The sequence below is a fragment of the Camellia sinensis genome, chromosome 3, assembly GCF_055761805.1.
Source record: "Camellia sinensis isolate YWXY chromosome 3, ASM5576180v1, whole genome shotgun sequence".
Taxonomy (NCBI): Eukaryota; Viridiplantae; Streptophyta; class Magnoliopsida; order Ericales; family Theaceae; genus Camellia; species Camellia sinensis.
The window spans coordinates 84170672-84181449 of NC_138963.1; the positions used below are offsets into that span (position 1 = coordinate 84170672).

Sequence of the window (10778 nt, forward strand, 5' to 3'; positions counted from 1 at the left end):
AAGTTGGTGCTGGCTCACTTTCCTGGGCTTGGCCCTGTGCTTCTCCTTGACTTTGTGGTTCAATATCCAAGATCGGAGACTTACCATCTTCTTCCTCATGTGTAGATGAAGTAGAAGAACTTGTGTGTGGCGACCCCACCATGTATAATAATTAAAATCTAATTAATTAAGAAGATTTAAATTTTAATTGCCCATTATTCCGATTTAATTTGGGATTTATGATAGTTATGGAGGCTGATTCGTCTAAGATTCTATTGAGGATTTATTTTGGAATTAGAAATTGAAAGCCTAAATGGCTCAAGAGAGAATAATTGGTGAATTGAATTATTTTAATTTCAAGTATCGGACAGTGTGGGAGTTTAATTAAATATTCGATTCAGATTTGTAAAATTAAGATTTGATTAATTGGGTCCGAATTGGAGTAAATTAAGTTATGAGAATTGAGAATTAAGATTATTATGAATTAAATTTATTTATGGGTTGTTTAATTGAGTATGTAGTTTATTGACGGAGATTTAGTGTTTGATCTGAAATTAAAGGCTTCAAAGATTTGAGAAACCAAGATTGATGATGGAAATGAGTTTAATTTAATATTTGGAGTCTTTTAGGAATTTGATAAAAAAATCTTATTTAGATTGATAAATTTAATCATGATTGGGCTTTAATGAAAGTCAAATTAGATTAATTAAATTATGTGGAATTTGTGATTAGTTATGATTAATTAAGCTAAGTGTTAATCATAATTAACTAGGAAAAAAGAGAGTAATTAACTAAACTAATACATAATTAGCAAGCTAATCTAATATTGCTCTAATTAATTAAGATGTTGATTTTTGCTTGAGAGACTTCTAGAAAAGTTGAGAGCATTTCTGGACATCTATCATTTATATGTATATGAGAAGCAAAAAAGGAACTCAATCAGTTGTTGGACGGAAAATGCCGAAGAGGGAGAGGGAGGGAGAGAGAGAGAGAGTTTTCAAGTTAGTGCCATTTGCTGGAAATGGAGAAGAGCTCAAGGAAAAGCTATGGATTAAAGAAATAAATGAAGAAAAGAAAAGACCAAGTAGAGGAGAATCAACTAAATATGCTAAAATTAAAGTTTTAAGGTATGTAATCATGCTTAATTTTTATAGAATCTTTATATTACACTTGAAATTAAAGATGAAATTGGAATCAAAATCATGTGATTAAAATGAATTAGCAAGAAGATGAAGAAAATTGAAGTTAAGTTTAAGATTATGGAAATGGATTTGGAAATTAATTAGTTTGTGTTTGATTTTTTGTTATTCTTCACAAATTTAAAACTCATCCTTACATGCACGTTAGAATTTCAAGGTTTTAGATTTAATTCATGTGTAAAAGATTTATAAGTTTAAATTTGAGTTAGATATGAAGAAAATTAATAAAAATCTAAATTAGAGTAATTCAAGAATTAAATTATGATTTGCTTAGGGAAAATATAAAATCAGTAGTTTTGATCTTAATTTCATACATGCAAATATTTCTTTAAAAGAGTTTTATAATTTCAATTTCATGATTTAATAGGAATTAGTAAAATGATGAAGAAATTAAATTGGATTCAAAATTATAGAAGTTAATTGGAATCAACTAAGTTTTAATTGCGCATGCATCATGAAATTTTAAGAAGATTTGAAGAACTAAGTCATGTTTTGAAAGAAGAATTGAAATTAAGATTAAGTTTATGAAAGTTAAATTAGGAATTAATTATTTTGGGTTTTATTTTAAAAATCATGGTTAAATCAAGCTTTATAATTTACTTGCATATATTCTTCTAGGAGTTTTATGGCTTTAATTGCATGTTTTGGAAATCAAGAGCAAAAGAATTTGAAATCCTTGCATGAATGAATAAATGATTTAAATTTTGACAAAATTGTTGACTTTTGGGAAATTGATTTCTAAATAGTCATGTATTGGTGTTTTTCAAAGTATCTTCATGTTTTCAAATAAGTCATGAATGAGCCTAAGTTTTGAAATGGAGTTGGAAGCACAATTTCCAAGTTTGAAAATCCAAAATTTTTACAGATCGCTCGAGCGACCAATTGGTGGTTGCTCGAGCGAACTTCATGAGTGTCTAGAATTTTTACAGTCTTTATAGACCGCTCAAGTAAAAAGAAGTTCGCTCGAGCGAACAGCTCTTTTTGGGCATATTTTGGAAAATTGCACTTAGTTCATATTTTCAATGTCGTCTCTTTCCAAGTATTCTTAGACAAGAATTTTGACTCAACGAAGATTAATAAGTTAATAATCAATATAAATTAGTCGGTTAAAGAATAAATCATTAATTTCTAATAATTGATTTATAAGCCAAGTAAGAAATCGATCTATTTAGGGGGAAAAAAAAGGGGGGACTTAGTAATGAAAGAATATGTGAGATAAGAACTCGATTCATTTGCATAAAGGGAAAATGCATGTAGTAGAACTTCGGATTACTTAGACAGAAAAGACAAGAAAAGTTAAATTTGATCAAAGAAATGATATAGTATTTCAATGAGTATATGTTACGTGTTTGTAGGTCACGCGCTATCGTCTGCCTAATCTAGCTGATCAGTCTAATCTATTTGATCTGCTTCTAGAGCTAATTGTGAGTAATAACTTAGTAAAGCTATGTTCAACTTTACTTATTTTCTGTATGATGAATTAAGATTTGTTTTCTAAAATGATATGTTTTGTACAATGAATGATTGTCCAATTCTGGCAATGTATTTGTGGCATCCTTAGCATCATGTGATATCTTTTAGCTGTTACCCCGTATCCAAGGTTCCATCATGGAACTTAGTATATCTGTTATTTGTTACCCGTACCGGAGGCTCATGGAGCTCAGCATATCTATTATCTGTTACCCGGATCCGAAGGTTGCTTTATGGAACTGGTTACTTATAACCATCATATGTCCTGCATCTGTTCTGTATCTGTTCTGTTAACGCTAATAAATGTACCACGTATGATTAAGCATGAACTTTGATTTCTGTATATGATAAAAATAAGAATATGAATATGAATCTGTTTGTGATATGAACTCTAATTTCTAAATTTATTATGGACATCATTCATTAAAATCCTTTACTCTGTTATTATTCACTAGGCTCCAGCTTACTGTATTATTTATGTATGTAGGTGATCAGGCGCGTGACCAGGCTTAAAGGCGTCTGCCTGGAATCTGTTTTTGTCAGCCAACTGATTAAGTCCGAATTGTGCAACATTGAGGCTTTTAATTAGGATCTCTTAACTTTACTTGCTTGTCAAACTGTATATTTTATGTCTATTTAATGTCAATCAGGTTGTACATAGTATGAGCATAAAATGAGCAAAAATGCAAGACTTACGGAGAAAAGTGCTTCCCGCACATGCGTTGACTTTTTTTGCACATGCACTAGAACCTCGAAAATTGTGCTGCTGCTTTTAAACCTGTTTGAAAGACAGTATAGGTATAAAAAGAAGAAAGGGAGGTCGAATTAGGGTTCTGAAATTTTGAAGGAGAAAGATGAGGCTATTCTCAATCTTCAAAGCAAATTCCCATGGAAGGTTCCATCTCTTCCACCTCTTCCTACTCCTCCATGAGTGGCTAAGCTCTTTGTTTCTAGGGTTTTGATGAAACCCTAGCTTTGTAATTAGGTTTTCTTTTTGGTTTTTGATTATGTAAAGGTTTGAAAAATTGTATGGTGTTTTAGAAGCTTCATATATATATTTTCCACTATTTCTTCAAGTATTCGGCTTTTTGTGATTATTGAATGCTTTCCATACAATAGTTTTCTATTCTTTCATATTCAAGGTACAAGACAAACCATACTACGAGGGACGAGTCGTATCGCTACCCTAGTTTAAAGCCAACGATTCGTACTACTTGAGATGGTTCGTGCCCGTACATTAAACGTGATGATTTTCTTGTTGAATGCTTCGAATTTGTAGTTGCGAAGCATTATTCTGTTCGAACCGTATCATAATTGATTTCAAATTGAAACCTTATTTATGTAACTAGTGGTGAACTCATTGCCCTAGATTTTTTCCCAAAGCAGTAAATTCATCTTTATTTATAATTGCTAGCTTATTCGCTTTGTTTAATTTAATTATTATTAGTTTATGAATCCATCAATCTTTTTATCAAAATTAATTTAGGAATTTAGCATTTAAATTAGTTTAATTTCACAATTGTCCATGTGAATCGATACCTAGACTTACCATTATTTTAAAGAATTTGGTATAGTTTAGTATTTATTTTTTGTGTGTGAAACGACCCATCAAATTTTGGCACCGTTGCCAGGGACATCTGGCGAAATTGAGTAATTTAAAGTTACATTCCTATTTTAGTTTTTAGTCTAGGATTTTATATTTTTTGTGTTGCTAAGTGTGCAAAGTGTTTGCAAGTGGAGCTATCACATAAGTGCAAGCAGAGCGCAATCGAGCTTTAAAAAAAAACCACAGCACCAAAGTGATTAAAAAAAACCAAAGCAAATACTCGTAAGCAAAGCACCAAAGTGCTACAACTAGAGAGCTCAAGTGGAAATTGGGGATAACGTCTACACGTCAAGCATCTGCAAGACAAGTAAAGGGTTTTCGTTAAATTGCTGTGAGTATTCTCTTCTTTGGTATTTTTGCTTACATAACCTAGTGCACAGAGTCAGAACTTAGTGTGTGTGTGTGAGTGTTGTGTGCACGGGCGCCGTTCTTGTCGCCCTGAATTGTGGAATTTGGACCTTGAACTAGAAAGGACTATTAGGAAACTTAGAGCCTCTGCCCGTGTTCCTAGGCTTAAATACCCTTATCTATACTTCAAACCAATAGAGATGGAAAACCCGAATGGCCTAAATGGGCCCAACCGGACCCTTAAGGATTACTTCACACCCATTACATATACATCGCCATCATGCATTCAGTTACCCAACACCACTGTTGCTCATTATGAGATTAAGTCCAGCACCATCCAAATGCTTCCATCATTCTATGGACTAGCTCATGATGACCCTTACAAACATCTGAATGAATTTTTGAAACTTTGCTCTATAGTGAGGATCCAGAATTTCACCAATGAGGCCCTAATGTTGCGTTTGTTTCCATTGTCATTAAAGGACAAAACCAAACACTGGCTGAACTCCTTACCTGCTAATTCAATCACAACTTGAGACCAATTACAGCAAAGGTTTTTGGATAAGTACTTTCCCCTTGGTAAGACCAACCAACTCAGGCGAGCTATCACCAATTTTGCTCAAATTGATGGCGAGCAATTTCATGAGACATGGGAGAAACTTTGTGACCTTATTCAACAATGTCCCCGCCACCAAGTGTCTGATTGGCAACTTGTGCAGACCTTTTACTATGGCTTCACTATGGCTTCACTGAGCCTCACCGCCAAATGGTTGATTCTTTTTGTGGTGGGACATTCATGTCCAAAAATGACGCCGATGCATGGCAATTATTTGAGAACTTAAGTGATAATTCCCTTCACCATGCCGCCGCAGCCCAGCAAGTTTGGCAACCAGTAGTTGGAGCCCCGAAAAGAGGGGGCATTTATGAGGTAGGGAAAAACGTAGGTTAGCCCAACAGGTAGAGGCGTTGTCCTAAAAAATGGACCAATTATTAGTTGCAAGACATGTCCCTACACAGCAAGATCACCCTCAATTTCACGAGGCATATGCTGTATGTGCGAGCCCTGCTAATGACTTAAGTGAGTGCCCTTCGGCATCATAATTTCCAAAGTTAGTCCCAGAGCATGTGAATGCGGCTCAAGGATTCTCCAACCCGGGTAATGACCCATATTCCAATACATATAATCCAGGATGGAGAAATCACCCTAATTTTTCATGGAGACCTCCTTTACAAGACACTTCTTACAATCCTCCACTACCAAGGCAAAATTTTAATAATTTTACCAACCAATCTTTGTACCTGCCACCACAACCTTATCGACAACCCCAACCCCCGCCTGTTCCTCAAGGCAACTCGGCCTTTGAGACTCAAGTGTTAGAAATTCTCTCAAAACTTAAGGGGTTAGCACCAGTAGTTCACTCACATACTCACTCCATTAACAAGCTAGAGGCCTAATTGGGTCAAATGGCTAATAACATGAATAGGAGAGAGGAGGGAAAATTACCTAGTTAGATTGTGGCCAACCCTAAGGGTCAATATGGGGTAGAAGGGTCGGGTGGGAATGGAAAGCACCATGAGCAGGTGCAGGCGGTGATTACTTTGAGAAGTGGGAGAGAGTTAGAGCCTCGGCTGGTTGCATTTGATGCAACTAAAGCTAAGAAGGGTGATCACGATGGTCAACCCAAAGAGAGCAAGAGTGAGGGAGAGACACCTAAGGGGGATGACTTAGCCCCTAGCACTTCACATGAGCCCAAGGCACCATATGTGCCTAAGGCACCCTTTCCCTAATGCCTTGAGACACCGTCTCCTTTCAATAAGAATGCGGCATCCATGGAAGCGATAATGGAGGTTTTTAAACAAGTTAAAATTAACCTCCCCTTATTGAAGGCAATTAAGCAAGTATCCTTCTATGCTAAATTTTTGAAGGACCTTTGTACTCAAAAGCGTAAATCTAGGACAAACATATCCCAAAAGATCATACTCATGGAGCAAGTAAGCTCCATTTTATTAAATGACACACCCTCCAAGCTTAAAGACCCTGGTGCCCCAACCATTGCATGCATTATAGGGGGATCATTTCATTGATAGGGCCTTGTTAGATTTAGGGGCTAGTGTCAATTTGTTGCCATACTCTATGTACGAGGAATTTGGGCTTGGCGAGTTGAAACCCACTACTGTTACTCTCTAGTTGGCTGACCGGTCCCTCAAAGTGCCACGTGGCATGATTGAGGATGTTCTAATAAAGGTTGATAGGTTTTATTTTCCTGTTGACTTTTTGATCTTAGATATGAAACTGATAACCAACTCTAGGAAGCAAATCCCAATGATCTTAGGCCGACCTTTCTTGGCTACGGACAATGCATGCATAAATTGTCGTACTGGGGTTATAGAAGTTTCATTTGGGAATATGCAAGTGAAACTCAATATTTTCCAAGCATCCCAACAACCCCATGAGAGAAAGGAGTGTTTATTTGTGGATGTTGTGGATGGGGTTGTGGAGGAGGCTCTACCCTCCATTCTTGTAGAGGACTCTCTAGAGGCTTGTCTAGCTCATTTTGGGTTCGAGGATTTTGATATTGACGGGTCAATTAAGGAGGTGAATGCCTTACTTAATTCTTCTTCTATACCGGATTTTCCTCCGTGGAAAGCCCAGTTTGAGTCCCTTCCTCCTCTGTCTAAAGAGCCTGTCATACCATCCTTCGTCACACCACTTACACTTGAGTTGAAGCCATTCTCGGCCACACTCAAGTATGCATTTTTAGGGCCTAAGGATACTTTACCTGTCATCATTGCATCTGACTTGACAGCAGAGCAGGAGAGTCAATTAATGAGTGTTCTTATGGCACATCGGAGTGCTATAGGGTGGTCGGTGGCTAATTTGCGAGGGATAGAGCCCTCCGTGTGCAAGCATTATATACATTTAGAGGAGGATGCCAAACCTTCTCGGGAAATGCAACGGAGACTTAATCTCAACATGAAAAAGGTTGTGAAAAAAAAGGTTTTGAAATTGTTAGATGCGAGTATTATATACCCCACCTCGAATAGCAAATGGGTGAGTCTCACACAAGTGGTGCCCAAGAAATCAGGTATCACTATTGTAGAAAATGAGCAAGGAGAGTTAGTCCCCACACGAACCACTACTGGGTGGCGAGTGTGTATTGATTATAGGAGATTGAATTCCATGACTAGAAAGGACCATTTTCCTTTGCTATTTATTGATCAAATTCTTGAGAGATTAGTGAGGTAGGGTTTTTATTATTTTCTTGATGGCTACTCGGGGTATAATCAAGTCCCAGTGTACACTGCTGACCAGGAAAAGACCACATTCACTTGCCTTTTTGGCACTTTTGCTTATAGGTGCATGCCTTTTGGGCTATGCAATGCGCTGGTAACTTTTCAACAGTGTATGATGGCTATTTTCTCTGACATGGTGGAGAAATTTTTAGAGGTTTTCATAGATGACTTCTCCGTATTTGGGCCATCTTTTGAGAAATGTCTCCAGAACTTAACTAAAGTCCTTATTCGTTGTATGGAGACAAACCTGAATTTAAGTTGGGAGAAGAGCCATTTTATGGTTCGTGAGGGTATAGTGTTGGGACACATTGTGTCCCTTGAGGTTGACAAAGCTAAGGTTGACCTCATTGCAAGCCTTCCTCCACCCAATTTTGTGCGTCAAGTTAGGTCTTTCCTAGAGCACGCAGGTTTTTACCATTGATTCATCAAAGATTTTACTAAAATATCCCATCCTTTGTGTAGTTTACTTGCTAAGGACGCACCTTTTGTCTTGGATGAGGCATGTCTTAAAGCCTTTGAAACATTACGAGTGGCCATTTCTACTGCCCCTATCATGCAATCTCCTGAGTGGTCCATTCCTTTCGAGATCATGTGCAATGCATCTAATTATGCCCTCAACGCCGTCTTGGGCCAAAGGGTGAATAAAGTGCCCCATGTTATATCCTATGCTAGTCGTACTCTTTCTGATGCTCAATTAAACTACACTACCACTGAGAAAAAGTTACTAGTTATTGTCTTTGCACTTGATAAGTTCCAGTCTTACCTCCTAGGATCTAAAGTCATTGTGTTCACTGACCATGCCGCTTTGCGGTACTTATTGTCCAAAAAAGAGACTAAACCTAGGTTGATTAGGTGGATTCTACTCCTTTAGGAGTTTGACCTAGAAATCCAGGATGAGAAGGGATCCGAGAATGTAGTTGCGGATCATCTATCCCGCATCTTTATTGAGCACACGAGTGATCCCTTAGCCTTGCATTACTCATTTCCAGATAAGCAACTTCTTGCGATTTCACACGTGACCCTTCCTTGGTTTGCTCACATAGTGAATTACTTGGCAGTTGGTCAAATTTCAAAAACTTGGTCTAAGCAAGACAAAAATCGATTTTTCTCACAAGTCAAGCACTATTTCTGCGAAGACCCGGAATTGTTCAAGTATTGTATGGGTCAAGTGATTCGGCATTGTGTGCCTGCGAGTGAAACCCATAGCATTCTCACATTTTGTCACTCTCATACATGTGGCGGCCATTTCAATGGGCAGAAAACGGCCACTAAGGTTTTACAATGTGGGTTTTACTGGCCCTCCATTTTCAAAGGTGTCCATAACTTCTATAGAGCTTGTGAGCTTTGTCAACGCATGGGCTCCATCTTATGGTGAAATATGATGCCGATGACCCCTATTTTGATTGTAGAGATTTTTTATGCTTGGGGCATCAACTTTATGGGTCCCTTTCTACCATCTTTTGGATTTGAATACATTTTGGCGGCTGTGGATTATGTCTCCAAGTAGGTGGAGGCAGTGGCCACTAGAACGAATGACCATAAAGTTGTGGTTAAATTCCTCTATAAGACCATATTCCATCGTTTTAGGTTCTCACGTGCCATAATTAGTGACGGTGGCAAACATTTTTGCAACCGATTCTTGGAGGCATTAGTGCACAAATATATGATCACTCACAAAGTTTGCACTCTCTATCATCCCCAGACTAGTGGTCAAGTAGAGGTTTCTAATAGGGAGGTTAAACACATCCTCGAGAAAACTGTGAGGCTCGATAGGAAAGATTGGTCCACTAGGTTGGTTGATGCACTTTGGGCCTATCGCACTACATATAAGACACCCATTGGGATGTCTCCATATAAGATTGTGTTTGGAAAACCATTCCATCTCCCTGTTGAGTTAGAACACCGGGCTTTATGGGCCATTAGGAAGTTCAATTTTGATATGGCCAAAGTTGGTGACCACCAAAAACTCCAACTTAATGAGTTAGAGGAGCTCCGTAATGATGCATATGAGAGCTCCAAAATTTACAAGGCTAGGACTAAGGCATTTCATGATAAACACATTTCTCATAAGTCCTTCCAGCCTCACCAAAAAGTATAGCTGTTCAATGCGAAATTGCATTTGTTTCTAGGTAAACTCCGGTCTCGATGGGATAGCCCATATGAGGTTATTAAAGTCTTTCTGCATGGGGCGGTTGAGATTAAAAATCCACCAAAAGGTACAACCATCGAGGTCAATGGCCAAAGATTGAAACACTATGTGGATGGTATTGAGAAAAGGAAGATGATTGAGGTCGTCCACTTGACGAACCCAATATATCTTCCATAGTACTTTCTTTAACTCTAGGAGACTTTAAATCCTCTAAAGGTGTAATTCCTTTGGTGTTTGTCGTGCCCAAACAGCATCTGACGGTCTGGTATAGCCACCTAACTGTGTTTGTAGTGAGTTCCTAGGAGAGCAACTGAGATGGTGGAAACTAGAGCTCGAATGGCAAAGCCTAGAATGCAAAGGTTTGGAATTTCCGAGACTAGAGTCTGGTTTAAATGCCCAGGGGTGTGGAGATTGCTTCAAAACCACCCCAGCTTGAACTCTGTATGGCAGCCCCATAGGTCGAGTTAGCTTTATCCGCCTCGATTCTGGATACCGAATCAACCTAGTCTGCCATCCTGTTAGAGAATAGGAAAAGTCACAAACACTATTAGGGAGAAAAGTTGTACTCGCGGTTTTCACGTGAAGATTATACCTTTATTGAGATTTTATTTGTTTTCAAAGAGATATTCTTATTTTGATTGTGAAATAAAGGTACAAGTTGGGCTAGGAAGCAAATGGCCTCCAAAAAAAAAAAATCCCCGCACGTGCGGCAAAAACTTCAGTCCACAAGTTG

General features: G+C 37.9%; 1 pseudogene; it reads left to right on the plus strand.

Annotated features, from left to right (window-relative positions):
* The first annotated feature begins 9277 nt into the window (after positions 1–9277).
* On the plus strand, positions 9278–10222 carry LOC145821650 (uncharacterized; annotated as a pseudogene).
* The last annotated feature ends 556 nt before the right edge of the window (positions 10223–10778 follow it).